This window comes from Aythya marila, assembly GCF_965140915.1.
Source record: "Aythya marila genome assembly, chromosome: 2".
Classification (NCBI taxonomy): Eukaryota; Metazoa; Chordata; class Aves; order Anseriformes; family Anatidae; genus Aythya; species Aythya marila.
Window position 1 is genome coordinate 45,550,002 of NC_139043.1, and position 15,301 is coordinate 45,565,302.

Genomic DNA, 15,301 nt, shown 5'->3' on the forward strand with positions numbered 1-15,301 from the left:
TTGTTAGCAGCAGATGAATCTAAGCTTTGGAAAAAAAAAAAAAAAAAAAAAAAGGAGATTTGTTCTAGATTAGCATCACTTACGGAACAGCAAGCATGAAAAAAGTCTTTGTCAAAGGACTGGAGCTTTTGAGTACCGTGCAGAAGCTATTTTAACAGGGTGGTTTGCTGTTTGGATAATGTCAGGGTGGTTTGCTGTTTGGATAATGTTTATACACAACTTTCATTTCATATGCATGCAGAGAGCAGTAGAGACCTTGGCTTATCCATAGAAATAATAATCAATGTGGTAATTCTGTGTTGGTTTAAAAAAGTCCTTTGGGCATCTGGAGTTAATCTGGAGGGATTTCAGAGTAGTGAGTAAACTACAGACACGCTGTTCTCTTGGGGAGGCAAAACCATCAGAGCACTGGTTTCCTATCAACAGCAGCAAATACTCCAAAGCAAGATCAGCGTCACCCAGCTGCTACAGAGCATGGTAAGAGGCCACAGTTATTTCAGGAGTTGATAACTCAGGGTGTGTAGGAACAACAGCTCCTCCTGGCAAGTCCTTACCAGATTGTCCCTGTAATGCTTTATAAAAGCAGGTAGGACGCTCCGTGGTACTTGTAACAACTGTCCATGCAGAAAGACTTTTGAAAACAGTAAAGATTCACATCACCTTTACCTACTGCTCCATGGGCATTCAGAAAAGCCTGAATCACAATTTCTGACTGATTTCTGGGAGCAGTCTGCCACCTACTGCATTTACAAGCTCCCTGCACCTTTCCACGTAACCTTATAGAGTGTGAAGATTTTTTACTTTCTTCAATAAATTTTATATAAAACTTTATTATTATTATTGTATAATAACATGAAGTATTGTATAAAAAAATATGTTAACTACTAGACCCAAAGCATTTGCTTGAAATCAGAAGCACCAGATTTAGCTGTTTACTGAGTTACTTCTGTATACCTGAAAGTCATTGTTGGAAGCTCCTTCAATCAACAACTTAATTTTTCAAATTCATCTTGCACATAATTATTGATAATAGTAGGGAAAATATCTTAAGTCGAGCCATTTAATTCCTGTAGTCATCTAATGTAACCAAATCCCAAAATGAAAGAAATATCTTTGATCAAATTTTACCTGTTGATATAGACATACCTTTGCTAAAGTCACTTTCTCTCCTGAGCACAGACCTTCCACCAGAATTTATCATTTCTTGTTGATTATAACAATGAATCCATCCCATATCTGGCCACTCAAATCTGACACTGGGAATTTCAGCTGTTGTCACTTGAAGTCAAATGCTATTACACACAGATGTAAGTTTTCCATCAGAAGTCAATGAACAACATACTTGTTCTATAAACAGATCTTTCACAGCTAATAAAATTTAAACTTAATAATTCTATAATAGAGGAAATCTAGAACATACAAATTCTAGAAAAACAATCTGCTAATAGTTAAGTCTGTAGTAGTTTGAGAAATATCACACGACAAGGGAATTCCCACTTCTAAGCTTCCCTTCAAGATCTTATACTAGCATAACCATTGAAAACTAAAATATACTGAAATCAAGTTCACTATTGCAATGAATTTATATTGCTTTTAATAGTAGTAATCACAGTAAAAAAGGCATTTCTTGAGGTAGCTCAAGTTAACAATCAGAAACTGATTACTAACTTTATGTTGCCCGTTGTAGCACGGAGCAGTGTTGCTTGAAGAATGTTCCAAAAACACAGAATATGTAAGACAAAAATAGGTAACAGAACATGAAGATGTGGGAAAAAAAAAAAAAAAAAAAAAATGTATTTCATATATTATCAGCAACCTCCTGGAAATCCTCACCTCTCTGATTTCTCACCATTTGTGCATAGTTCCTTTGACTCTGCTCACAGCCAGTGTGCTTGCACAAGCAAAGGCTTGCAGAGGTAGGTCCTCCAATATGGTAAAAGCATGAGCAGTGAACCAAAGAACTGCAAGCACCTCAAATTCTGGTCAGGGGTGTACAGTTTTCTTACCTAGGAATTTGAGAAGAGGAAACAAATTCCTTGTAGAAAACGAAGAATCAAACCAGTAATGTTCAGCACTGGGATACCTGAATCCAACAGTTATCAGGATTCAAACTTAAAAGATAAAAGAAAACAGTATCCCATGTGATCAGCTTTTTACAAGCCAGAACACTGTCAAACCCTGCCCTTTTTTTTTTTTTTTTTTTTTTAAGTTTTGTTTTTAGTTGCTGAAGTCCATGCTGCTGTTTACTGGTTGAACCACTAAACTAGTTGAATAAATTTAGGGCCATGACTGGACAGTGCCAAGTGATGGGTGGGCACTCCGTACTCTATACAAGCTATGTTAATGTTCCCCAAACCCTGAGTGCACTAGATCCCTAAGCATTAATTGCAGAGTAAAAGAAGTTATATTCAGAGACGTAATTGTTAGTCGTTTTTATAAGGAAAAAAGCAGAAAATAAATATTCTAAAGTTTATTCCAACAATATCTGAGCCATTTGAACAATTCAGTTTTAGGCTATTTCTATGTAGAGTATGTTCTGTACTTTTCTTGACTTCAGTCTTACTGTGCATAAAAAAGTTTTTTGTAAGGGTCAGGTCAATTATTTGCATAACACCAGAAGTATCTCTTCATAAAAGATTCAACTTGAACATGCTCAGTGCCTTTTTTTAAATAACAAATTAATTACTTATTTCATTTTTATCCCTACTTATTTTACAAATTGTGGGGAAGAAGTATCAGTAAAAAAGCCTGAGCAATTTATTTATGCATTCTCTTTTTTTTCCTGACACTCCGATAGTGGAAGAGAAATAGTGAACAATGATTTGTTCAAATGGTATTTGGATCAAGAGCAAAAAACAAGATAATTTTGTATGAGAGAAAGAGAAAATGTTTGTTTTCCATGGCTGCTAGAACATCACCCTAATGGAGACATACATTCAAACATTTTAAAACATCTTAGACTATCCTCCTCTAACCACGTTTACTTGCTGGCCAACATACTTCCTGATTTCAGTTTACCAAGCCTGCTTTATTAGTAAAATACACTAATGATTCAGTACTTTGAAGAAATAAAGGTGTAAATAGGGTTACATTCAAATTTATTTTCTTACATGCCTCTCTGCCTTACACTAAAAATAGGACAGCAGAAGTTCCACATAAATCTGGCCCCAAACCCAAGCATTAGTAGTATCATTACCAACTAGTACTAACTAAGATTACATAAGTATCCGTATGCTTAAGCTTAAAACCAACGTGTACCTTATCTATCGTTTGATGGTCACGATCTGTGTCAAAACAAAGCAAAAGGAGTGGGAAGATGGATAATATACTGCCTGAAATGGATGCTAGAAGTGGTGATAACTTACTTTGTAGATTTCTGCTTTGCTTGCTCTGCTTTCTCAGATGATTACGCTTCTGTTTCCGTTAATTTGGTCAAGTGATTACAGACATCTGATGTCATCTGATTACATACAATTTTAAGGATATTGAAGATGAAAACACTTTCATCATCAGAAGCAACACTTCTGAAAGCTGAAATGTTGGTATCCCTGCAATACCAAGAAGTTAGTAAGGAAAGCAGTGATTTAATCATAAGGAGAAAGCTGTAAGCAGAAACAGCATGGGGAAAATGAACATAAAACTGTAAAGATATAAGAAAAAAATCTACCAATCCAAAGCAAACCAGACATTTCTAAAGTCCTGTTTCTGCTTATTGTAAAAAGAGGGAAAGAGCCTGCAGATTATGCTGACTGATGCTCTTTTAATGACTCACTGTGTCTGGTGTTCTTACAGTTTAGGCATCATTCAGCAATAGGAGAAAAGGAAATTTTCTATGTCTATAGTTTGCAGTGCTGGAGTTTAGCATTATTGCTCCGTGTTGCTAGTCTACTTCTGTTGTTAACATAGATATAATTTGATTATCATTGTACACAGCTCATAACAAAATTGCCTGTGCCCGTTCTCCTTCTTCTGAGGAGAGGGTGTTTTGGCCAGTGATATTCCACCGCTGGACTCAGACCAGCACTAGTAATCAGTGATGTGTCGCACAGTCTATTTAATACATTCATTACATGAACGACCAGTCCTGTTGCCTGTGCACACTGAGGGTAAGAACACATGCTTATAGGGGATACCTGTGGGGCCACCTCCATGGGTTCAGCTCTCTCATTTTGCTCCAGTGTCCACTGTGCCATCATTTACAGGTGCACTCATGATGCTTCACATGCCAAAGATGATGTCCCACATACCCCTTTTCCTGCCAAGCTGAACAGTTTAGTTCATGGTTCAGTGAAGCACCTCTTTGATGCACCCAAAGGATAGCCACTCACCTCTCCTTGTCTGGATCCTACTTGATTCAAGTTCTTTCACACTACAGCAATGAGGAGCTTGGAAAGCCATAGGCCAGCTGGTTTTAGGCCCTCTAGTGCCAAGGGGACTTGGGAGCTGCCTGTCCTGACTACAGGCTCTGTTCTATTCATTAGGAGATGGCAGGAGGGTTTAATGCTTTAACACCAAATTTATTTATTAGAAAATATTTGACATTATGCAGGACTTTGATTTATAAGTGAGATAGAGCAGTATGCTGAAATCACAACACAAGTATTAGATAGCAATTACAATATACAGGGGAAATCACAGAACAAATTGAATCCCAGTGCTGGTCTCTAGGTGCTCCAGTCATGAAAAAGGAAGTTTTTGTCCTGGAGATGCCTCAAACCATGGAAATGGAAAAATAGTCCAGAAATCTTTAGAGAGAACACTAAGAATGCATCACTGCAGACTTTTTCCTAGTGATTTGTATTCTGCTGCTTCATTTGTAAGAATGAATGTTGTATTTTTATTTTTCACCATGTTAGGTCATGGCTCTCTTCTGAGCCAGTACTTCAGAAGGATGAATCTTCACTGAAATGAAGTCCTGAAAGCTATCAGAGGGAATGAGAGCCTGTGTAATGCTAGGAATTATGTGGAGATTCAGAGTCAAGGACTAGAGGGTAATTGTGCATGACATTTTGGATCTAAGATCCATCTGCATCAGAGAAGGGGACAGCTCAATTGAAACATCTCCCAGGATCAAGGCCTTTCTGGCTCCATGAGGAGTTTCAGGTGTAAATGGCACTTCAAATCAGATGGACCTTGTGCTGTCAAGTGTATGGCACGCCAGCTCTGCCCACATAGAGACCATGAAAGCTTCATGTGCAGTGGTAGGGATTTACACCAGGATGTAAGGCTGCATGTGATTAATATAGTACAAAATAATATCCCTATTGATTTTTAGGCATTATGACTGAAATGAGATGAAAGCAAAGCCACTACAGCTAATTCTCAATTTTATGTGGTTAAAAGAGAAAGAAAAGGAAAAAAAGAGGTGGATGAGGGAGGAGAACAACCTAGATAAGACAAATAATACAAACCATATACACATGAAGCTACAATAACCTTTGAAAATCTTGTAAAGGGTTTCTGTAGCAAGCAGGGGCAGCTTTTAAGCAGCAGCAGACAAAATGGGGAAAGCAGCGGGGATTGTGCACAGCCCTTTCTGTGCCATGGTGCTGGAGCCATGGGTGTCTGATGAAATCTTGTAATGAAACAATTGAATGCTTTGAGCTGCTGAACACAGTTCAGCGAAGCAGATCTGAACTAATGTGGACTGCCTGTTTGCCAGTAAACAGATAATTGCACCCTCTTGCTTAACTGACATTTCATGAAACTAAAATGCATTTTGGTAAATTCCGAGAGGAGAATGTGTCCTGCTTGTAGATCTTGTTTATAGACAGAAAATGCTAGAGATTAAATTGGACTAGAAATAATACAGCTTCCCTCCCCACAATTTGCAATTTTAATTTTGTAGCCAGAAGGTTTTTCAGTTCTGCTGTTACTGGTAGTGTTCATTGATGGATTAGAGTAGGGAAACATTAGTAGGCCATAAAAAGTTATTTTGTTTTTGCTAACCAAATGTGCAGCTGCATCATTCATACATGGCTACAGTCTCTCACATCTCAGCTACTATACCTTCTAAAAGGTAAAAAGCATAGTACTGGAGAATGAGATATTTCCCCCCCCCAAAAAAAAAAAAAAAAAAGAATAATGAAGGAATCCTTTTGATCCACGTTCTTTCTCATACGAATGAAGTGAGAAAGGCTTGGCCTGCAAGTTACATCACTGTAAGCTCCTCTCTTCTTTATTTGCTTCACAGTCTATTTTCTCATAGAAGAAAGGCTGGATATTCTCAAGAATTTTCTTACTCTTTGAAAATAGAGTTTTCTGATTTCCTGAGGTACTCAGGGCAAAGTTAATAATTCCTTCTTGTTGCCTCATTCACAACCACTTTCCACTGGGCATTACAACCCCACTCCTGTTTCTAATTTTGAGTTTTGACCCTAGGCTGGGTGAATCAGCAAATTAGTACTTACTTTTTCTCTGTATGCTGTGTTGGGAAATCAAGAATACATGCTCCTCTCATAAATTCCACTGATGTCAGCTGCAGTGCCTAAACAGAGAATCTGTTTCTTGATTTTCAGAGCTCCTTTTGGTTTGGATTCCCAAATTTAAATACATGGAAAGCAATGAAGATACGTACATTCAAGAAATCTTACTGTGACTCCCTGAGTAGCTGCAAAAAAAAAAAAAAATCCTTCTACTGCTGAAAAGATTGAGCTGTATTTAAAAAGTCACTTTTCAAAGAGTTTTTTTTTTTGTTACCTTAATTGCTGAACATAATTTTTTGCCAGTTTCTCAAGTTGTTAGCATTTCTGTCCTTGAACTAGTATTTATATTTAGCTTAGTCCCTAAGAATTAACCTTTAGCAGATAAATTCACAAAGAAATTGACAATTCAAAGTCTCAAGTGCTTGAATTTCATAAGGCAGGAGCACATTCTCAAATATGTAAAGCAGGTAAAACTGGACATGACATGGTATCATATAGATGAACAAGCTGAATAAGCCTGAAATGCATGCTATCTGCAGTTGTGCTTCTATTAGTCATTAAAGGACACTGGGAGAGAATCTAATAGTTCCCCCCACCTCTCCCCCCCCCCCTTTTTTTCAAAGCAGAAGTAAGTGTGGTTTTGCAAAGATTAAAATTATTTTTGAAGCTTCTGCTAAGATATTTGGGGATTATACACAAGAACACAGAGGAAAAAAAGCACATTACTGTACTTTCAAGAAGTCAATCACTGGAATCACAAGGATGCTATGAATAGAAATTCATTCATGTTCCCTATGAATAGAAATTCATTCATGTTCCTGGATTGCTCAGTGTACTGAAGAATGTCACAGAAATGTCAGTATGGAAATGAGTAACTCTAGAGCTCAAATAATAGAGCTGTTATAGCATACACTAAGTAAATCTTGGGCCAACAATCCAAGTAATGTGTATAGAACACAGTATTGCACATATTCATTCAATGTCTTTTCATCTTGTGGCACGAGTAAGGCAAATATCCAATAAAAAAAATTGTACATAAACATGCAACTGTTTGCCAAAACAATTCAGATCTTTTGGAATTTTCTATCTTTTAAAGCCTTTTGGTTTTGCAGTGTCAATATCACACAGTTGTTCATGTGCGTAGATGACTAATTCCATTGTTTTATAAAAATCCACAGAATTATGATGTGGGTTTATACAATATATCACATTTAGATGTACAACACTTATCCCTGACAAGCGCAGTAACTAGCAACAGACTGAAGTTGCTGTCCAATAGAGATGATATTAAGTACATTTTGGCACTACGTTTTTCATCTGGAGTCATCCTGAGGAAACCCTAAGTTCTATTTCAGCAAACTGTTGTGAGTACTTTTTTCCCCCCCATCTTTTCCAGACTGATGCTCTGCCAAGCCTTTCTCCCTCTCTCCTTCCTTCTACATCTGAACCTACCCAGCATCCTATTCTAGTTCTCTCATGTAGAGGCTCCTGTTCCCTAGAGTATTCCTCAGTTCAGTCCCTGTCTTCTTCCCTGGAAGAAGAAGTCTTTTCTCTCAGCCACTGTTACTCTCCATACTCTCCCCCATCACCTTCCCTCCTCTGTGGGTTTTCTGCACCAGTCTCCTTAAGAAAAACAACTCTCTTCCCTACATAAGTGCTTCTTCTGATCATCTTTCTTTTCTTCAAAATTTTCAAGTTGTAGCCTCATAATTCTTGTCTTCCTGGTTCTCAGGTCTGCTTTTCTGAAGCTCCCATTCTTCCTTACAACTTTTTCCAAGATCTTTACCTATTGATTCCCATATGCAAAAACATTTTGCTATGACATTGGCCTCAACTAATACCTGCTCTCCAGTTCTAGTCTTATTTTCCTTTGCTCCAATTTCTTCTTCCCCTAGGTCCCTTGCACAGTCTAGTCCTGGGCTTCAGGCCACTCTGTTGCAAGAGCTGAGCATTAACAGTGGGAATACAAGAAGACAGACACGTACCTTATATCACAAAATGGTCCACAAGAATCAGAAAGAGCAGATTGGTTTCAGCAGGCTAAGATGAAAAAACCTCAGGATGATCCAAGTATTTGGAAATTGTCGTTGTTACGATTTCTCATTGTGTCCACTGAATCTGGATTATTTTTTTTTTCCAGATGTAAACAACCTGGCTAAAAGCAATTAAAACAGAAGATAGTTAAGGACTTTCTCTATGAAAGAGTTGCCATCTTCTTTCACATGGGCTAACAATGTACTTCTCATTTACTTTCTCATTTGGAAAAACGAACATTTTACCTTTAACTTTACATCAAAACAAAACATGTTACGAGGCAGACAACCAATATGGAAAACAGTCCTGAACAGATAATGCTAATCAAAGTTTGAAGTAGAGCATTACAGTGGGAATATATTCTTAAAAGAGCATTATCAGTAGTCTTTCCTGTGTACAATCTCAATTGATAAAAAGTAATAGTTTACCCACAATAACGTGTAACTATGCATTACTAAACAACTTGATTCTGTGACCAGTTGCTAGGTCACTGTCCATTGCTATTAAGGACCATGGAAAGACTTACCCACACCATCTACTAGGACTGGAATCTATCCATCAGAAAGTGAAAAATTAAAAGGTAATTTGTTGATTATCTTCAAAAGACACATGAAACAGATTGAGTTATGCAGAGCTATGGGAAGGTGAAGAGTTCAGAAGCTGTATGTGGATGACAAAATAAGAAGAGTATCCAAATAAAAGAGAAGGGCTTATTGTAGCTGAAAGGAATTGTATGAACATGAATACAGTTTAGCATGAATCACTGCAGTGAAGATGCTCCTCATTAATAATTCAACAATTCAGTAACAGTATTGTGAAGATAATTAGCTTATGCTGCTGTTATTATCAAGCTATTAGCTGAGATAACAAACAAGTTATCATTTAACAAGTCTATCAGGAAATAAGGAACATCCAAAAGTTACCTGTTAATCTCACAGAGAAGTTATCAATATTCTCTTTATTTATTTTTAGATAAAATATGCAAAGATACACAAAGATATGATGTGGGCTTTGAAGTGCTGGCACCCTCTCAGAATAGCCTTAGTGTACTTTTGGGATAATAAAGAACAGAACAAAGTGATATAGCAATGTGGGGATGCCCAGAAGACCCTCTGTGCATCCTATGTTAGTATCTGCAATAAATTAGGAGTAATAGAGATAAATCTGAGATTTTCAAAGGCTTCTTAATTTTTCGGTTTCTGATGGGACTTGTACACTTAGCTCCCCCTTGTCCCTATGAAAATCTTCCTGCTATCCTCTAACAGAGAAATCCTCTAATCAGTTGTCAAAAGATTGTTATTGTTAGGTGACGATGTAAAAATACAATTGTTAAGCATGTCCCCTATGAATTATCCTACTAAAATTAATACTAAGATGCAGTGTACTGCTTAGATAAAAACTAAGATGAATGGACAGATTCCCATCATTTTGTGGCAGAAAAACAGAGTAGTGGTCTCAGAGTAGATAATCCTGCACTGTAAATAAATTGTGAATAAGGTGGTGAACTGAATCTTCCCAATCTTACTAGAAAAAATTTTCCTTGTAAGATAAGGAATGGTGAAGGAATCTTTTCTCCAGAAGCTGACACAAAACTCCACCCCATCATTACAGACAGCGCTGGCAAAAGAAGTTTTGTCCTTTGCTCACTGTTTGCAGCAAAGGCAGAAATTCATTCCACGTCATTACCATAAACCTCAATAAATCTATTTTGAAAACAATGGGAATCCTGTTATTATAGGTTGTTTTAAAAAATATTGTATTTACCGCTGCTGCTCTTTGCTCTATCAAAGTACTGTACTGCTTGAAGAATTCAGCTGTTCTAAATCACTGTCTTTCAGGTTAGGTGCTGACCACAGAAATAGTTTAGTAGTGGACTAGAACTCTTCATTCTTTATTGATTTCAGTAATAGCACGGTAAGGACAGACCTCTGAGATCGCAGGTGGCCTGAACTCTTTGGCAAACCACAGTACTTAAACTGACAAGGTCAGGTTGACATTTGCAGTACTTCTTTAAATGAAAGATCTAGAAGTAATGAAGATGGGTTCGCTTCTCCAAAATAGACTTAAGTAACTGAACATGTTACCTCTCAGAAAAGTAACCAAACTGTGCTTTTCTATTCTTATTTTAATAAGAAGAGCGGCCCTAGTACAGCTCTTGACTCTGTAACTGACTGGATAAAACAAAGGGTGAAACAGTGCCTGCATCACAGCAAACAAGAAAACTGCTATGGACTTCAATGGAGTGAGGATTTTGCTGACTTTTTATTATCATCACTTTTAAATAATATTTCAACCTTTAAAAGTGGAAGATAGCAATTCAAAAGCTACTTTTTTTTTTTTTTATTCCAGGCTTTTCACACAACTTTAAGTATATGGAAAAACAAAACTACACCCCCTAGAGGTATCCAGTAGCATCACATCTCACCAGAAGAAATGACCCTGAAAACTAGAGTGCTACATGTATATTGCCTGTATACCATTATCAGTTTATGAATGCTTTAAAATGAAATGTTTACGAAATCTTGATCTACTTTAATTCCTGAAGGATGTTTTACTATGTTGTACAATTTAGTTTCCATAACTTATCTGAACTACTAAACACACCTTTGTTTGATTTTTCTCTGAATAATTTCTTTCAGCTCCACTTTCTCTTATATTATACTTTAAATTTGTATCTTCTTTCTATGAATCATTCCCTTGCCTTATAAGTAAAGTTAACATTGCTGTTTATACCAAAGCATGTATAAAAATACTAGTATATAAAATGAAAACAGACAGGTAATCACAGTTTACTAGGGGAATGCTACTTTGAGTTGACTAAATAAACTGAAATATAATCCATGTTGCCTGATTAAAGTCTAGCTATGAAAATGTTGATTACTAGTTTTGTTATAGTAATTTCATTATACAAATGTCATTCTTTGGTCTCTGGTAATAAGCATCTGACAAGCTGATATAAGAAATTTGCTTTGTAATGCTTTTATGCAAATGCAGAAATCCCCATTCAGCTTTGTAAATCCAGCAGTCTGCTGTGGTGTCATGTAGCAACTCCTGAATTACGTGTCTCCAAGACAAAGCAGGGACAGAAGAAGGGAGGGAAAAAGAGGAGAGCAAAAGCTGTACCTGACAAAGCTACTCCTGTGTGGCCTGATAAAAATCCAGTGAACATTTCTGACTGAGAAAGCAGTTCTTAGCCCAATTGCTTCTAATGGTACACGGGTAGGCAGCAGGCACTTACTCGTTCTGCCAACACTCAGTAAGTGACCACAGGTAGGTCTGGTCAGGAAGACTTGTAATCTCTTGGCACAAGGTTTAAGAGCAAGCTTACAAACCTGGCTGAAAAAAAAGTCACAAAACAAAAACAACATTTAAATAAGAAGTAATGTAATTCACACATTAAAAAAAAATAGGTGGTACAACTGCTGAACACGTGTGAGCAATGAGTAGAAGAGCAGTGATACCCATCATCAAGCAGCTAGTTACACAAAAAAGGCCATACCAAAGTAAATACTTTTCTATCACCTTCAAAGACAGAATAACAAAGTTCTGCAACACTGCATAAATGATAATCTCCTAAAGGGAGAGTTAGTAATACTAGAGCAATCTGTGCACTAAATTACAATATGTTGTCTGAATTAATCCATATGAAGGAAAGGTGACTGCAATTGAGGAGGCTAAAGCTGATAGCATTTTACAGAAATAAGTTATGCAGCAAATAAAGCATTGAAAGCATTAAAATGCAGAAACAGTGTTAGAATACAATACTCTATTGCTTGGAAGGAATTTTGAAAAACAGAAGTCAAAGAGATGCCTTTCATTCAACTAATTATGGCATATTTGCATACAGATAGAAATGCGGTCAAAAGATCTGAATAGTATTACTCTAGGGAGTGCTGAAAAGCAGAAATAAGTGACTGGTGCAGTACAGTTTTTCAAATTTTTTTTTCGAGATATGTCTTCATTCAGATATTAATTTGAGAATTCAGGACTTAATCAACAAGATTAAATTGTAGTGTGATTCTGTTTCATGGACTCTTGGTTAAAACCACAATTATTTGATATTCAATACCATGCCAGGAATGATGATATTAAAGGTAAGTGAAATACAATCATTATGATGATTGTAGAGTACGTACAACAGATTGGTCAGTTCAAGCCCAAACTGTCAGCTACAGCGTCTGAGCTGATGTGAAAATAGACAGCAATTGATAGGTAATAACTCCAAGCCACTCGAGCTCAGTCACAAGAGTGCATTATGCTCTGACATCTAAAATGTTCAGGCATCTAAGATATAAGTTGATTGGTGACCAATGTTTCAAATTCATTATAAAAGAGGCATACAAGGACTCTTCAGGAAGACATGCTACTCTCACTGCCTAATGACAGTTGGGATGCTTTCATGCAAAGTTCTTTAATATACAGGAATTCCACATATAAAATTCTGTTCATACTTTCTAGACATCAGATTTCATAACAGCACAGCAGTACAGAAATATTTTCATTGATATGTGCTCACCAGTATATCCCTCTCAGCAGCAATAACCTCTTTTCTTTATGTGGTGCATCTCTGCACACTTTAAGAATGGACAACATTTTGTGATACCCCTCGAGCATCACATCAGGTTACATCTGTGCATGTTTCAGATGAGCAATTAAATAACTTGTATTTGTCCAGAAGGCAACTATCTCAGTGATAGATGTAGATGAAAAACAACGCCTATTCTGAGTGTTAAAGACACTGAATTAAAGATACTGGATTGTGAAGGCAAATATCTTAATAATAGAGCATAAATGAGAAGCTAAAACTTCATTAGATTTTAAGAATTTTACATTTACTACAAAGACACTTTGTCTTCCACATTTATTTTTTCAAGGTTTTTTTTTTTTTTTTTTTTTCCCACAACAAAGAGAACCAGAAATTTGCCTCTAACAAGGAAAAAAAATCCTTAGATATAACCTCTCCTCCCAAACACTCTGAGGTGTTCCAAATTCATATCTTGGAAGAAAATATTTTCTTCATTTTGGGATTGCAAAGTGTGTCACCCAAATCAAGTTAACAGCTGCATGCATCAAATATAAAACAGATAGTAAACATTTCCCCTACGGGGAAGGTCTCCCACATTACTTTCTCTTTTGCTTAGAATGACAAAGAATGATATTTAGAAAACCATTTTCTGGTACGGACTCTATAATCTGCCCAACGGTAAAATCTTGACTACAGCAAGAGTTCTCATGAGAGCTTTTCATTGCAATCCAGTACAATGACAACTTCATTTTGGAAACAAAAAAATAGTCAGAGTAAGCCTCTTCTTTAACATGGCCATGATTTCTGTGGGTTTATTTGATTGGTTTACATTGAGAGAACTCTGAAAAAAATGGTAATACCTGCCATATGGGCACTGGAAAACTCACTTTTTATGTAAAAAAGAATTCTTAGTGAATAATCAGTGCCAGTGCAGGCACTGTCTGACGTAACATTTGCCCAGTATCTCCTATTAGAAGGCCCTCTGTTCAGTTTCTCATGGCTTCCACTGACCAGGATAAAGTTCTCCACGCTTAATATCTTCTACAATGAGTGTTTGAGAAATTTTGGACTAGACTTCACTGTTTGGATGAAGATCCTACTGTTTTTCAGTATATTTAAAAAGCCACAAAAAAAAAAAAAAAAAAAAAAAACAACTTTTTTACTGTTTAAAATGAGGGCTAGAATATGTCATAGATCTATGAGAAGCTCATAGGGGGGTTAGAACAAGACTGTCCATTGGGGGAGGAATATAGTTGGATTCCATAACTACTTGTTATCCGTTAGAATAATAGATCTTCAGTGTTTTTAAAGATTTTTTTTTTTTTTTTAAGGTTTTAAGTTCCTTAATATAACCAGAATGACCCCTCCTAAAGCTGTCAGCACCTTCATGCTGAAGGAACCACTTTCTAAGTGCCATGCTCCCATTCTAGCATCTGCAAACAAAGCTGGCTGTGTGAACATTAGTAGTCAGGATACTTCTTCCAAACTGATGATAGCCCTGAAGCCAATCCTTGCAATAAGCAGCAATTTTTAAGTTTTCCCTGACAGGCAGGGATCCTCTGGAATGGAATTACAAACTGAAGAGATGACTCTGACAGAAAACCTATCACCAGATTTTTATGTCAGTGAAATACCACATGCTGGTTTTTTCTTTATTATGATTTTTAAGTTGCATAAGGAACCTAAATTAAAGGTACAATACTGAAGTTGCAAAGTCAGATATTTAAAATCCGAGGAAATGCCAAAGTAAAGGTTGCCTACAAAATAGAGGTAATAGTATCTCCTCATCTCCCAAGGTGGCTATAAGAATAAGTCATTTTTGTGAAGCACCCAGCTAACACCCTGACAATTGCTGTAGAAAAGGTCAGAGAAAATGAATAATTCTGTCTTCAGAGGTGGGTTTGAAAAGGATGTTACCAACATAGCAATAAAGACCAGCACTGAATACTGAACACCCAGGCAGCAATACAACACTGAACAGTTGCTCAAGGGCAGGATATATCTCACCTAAATATAGTTTTGTAAAAGACCCACTTGAATGTAGTCATGTAGACTCTGTTCTCACTGAAGAAATGCACGCACCTCCAGAGGGCATTCACTGCATCCCAAGACAGTCTTCTGAGATGAGCAGGAGGAATAACCATCCATAGTTTCTTCTATTTCTCTTTAGAGGATAATTAGACTTCTGGTTTCAGCCACATACCTGATTCTTAGGCAACTACAGTGAAGTGAAATAAATCTCTCCTAAATAAGCACTGCCTATCCTGTGTCCTTAAGTACAGAAAAAGACAGTATTTATCCTTGTAATTTTAGGTTA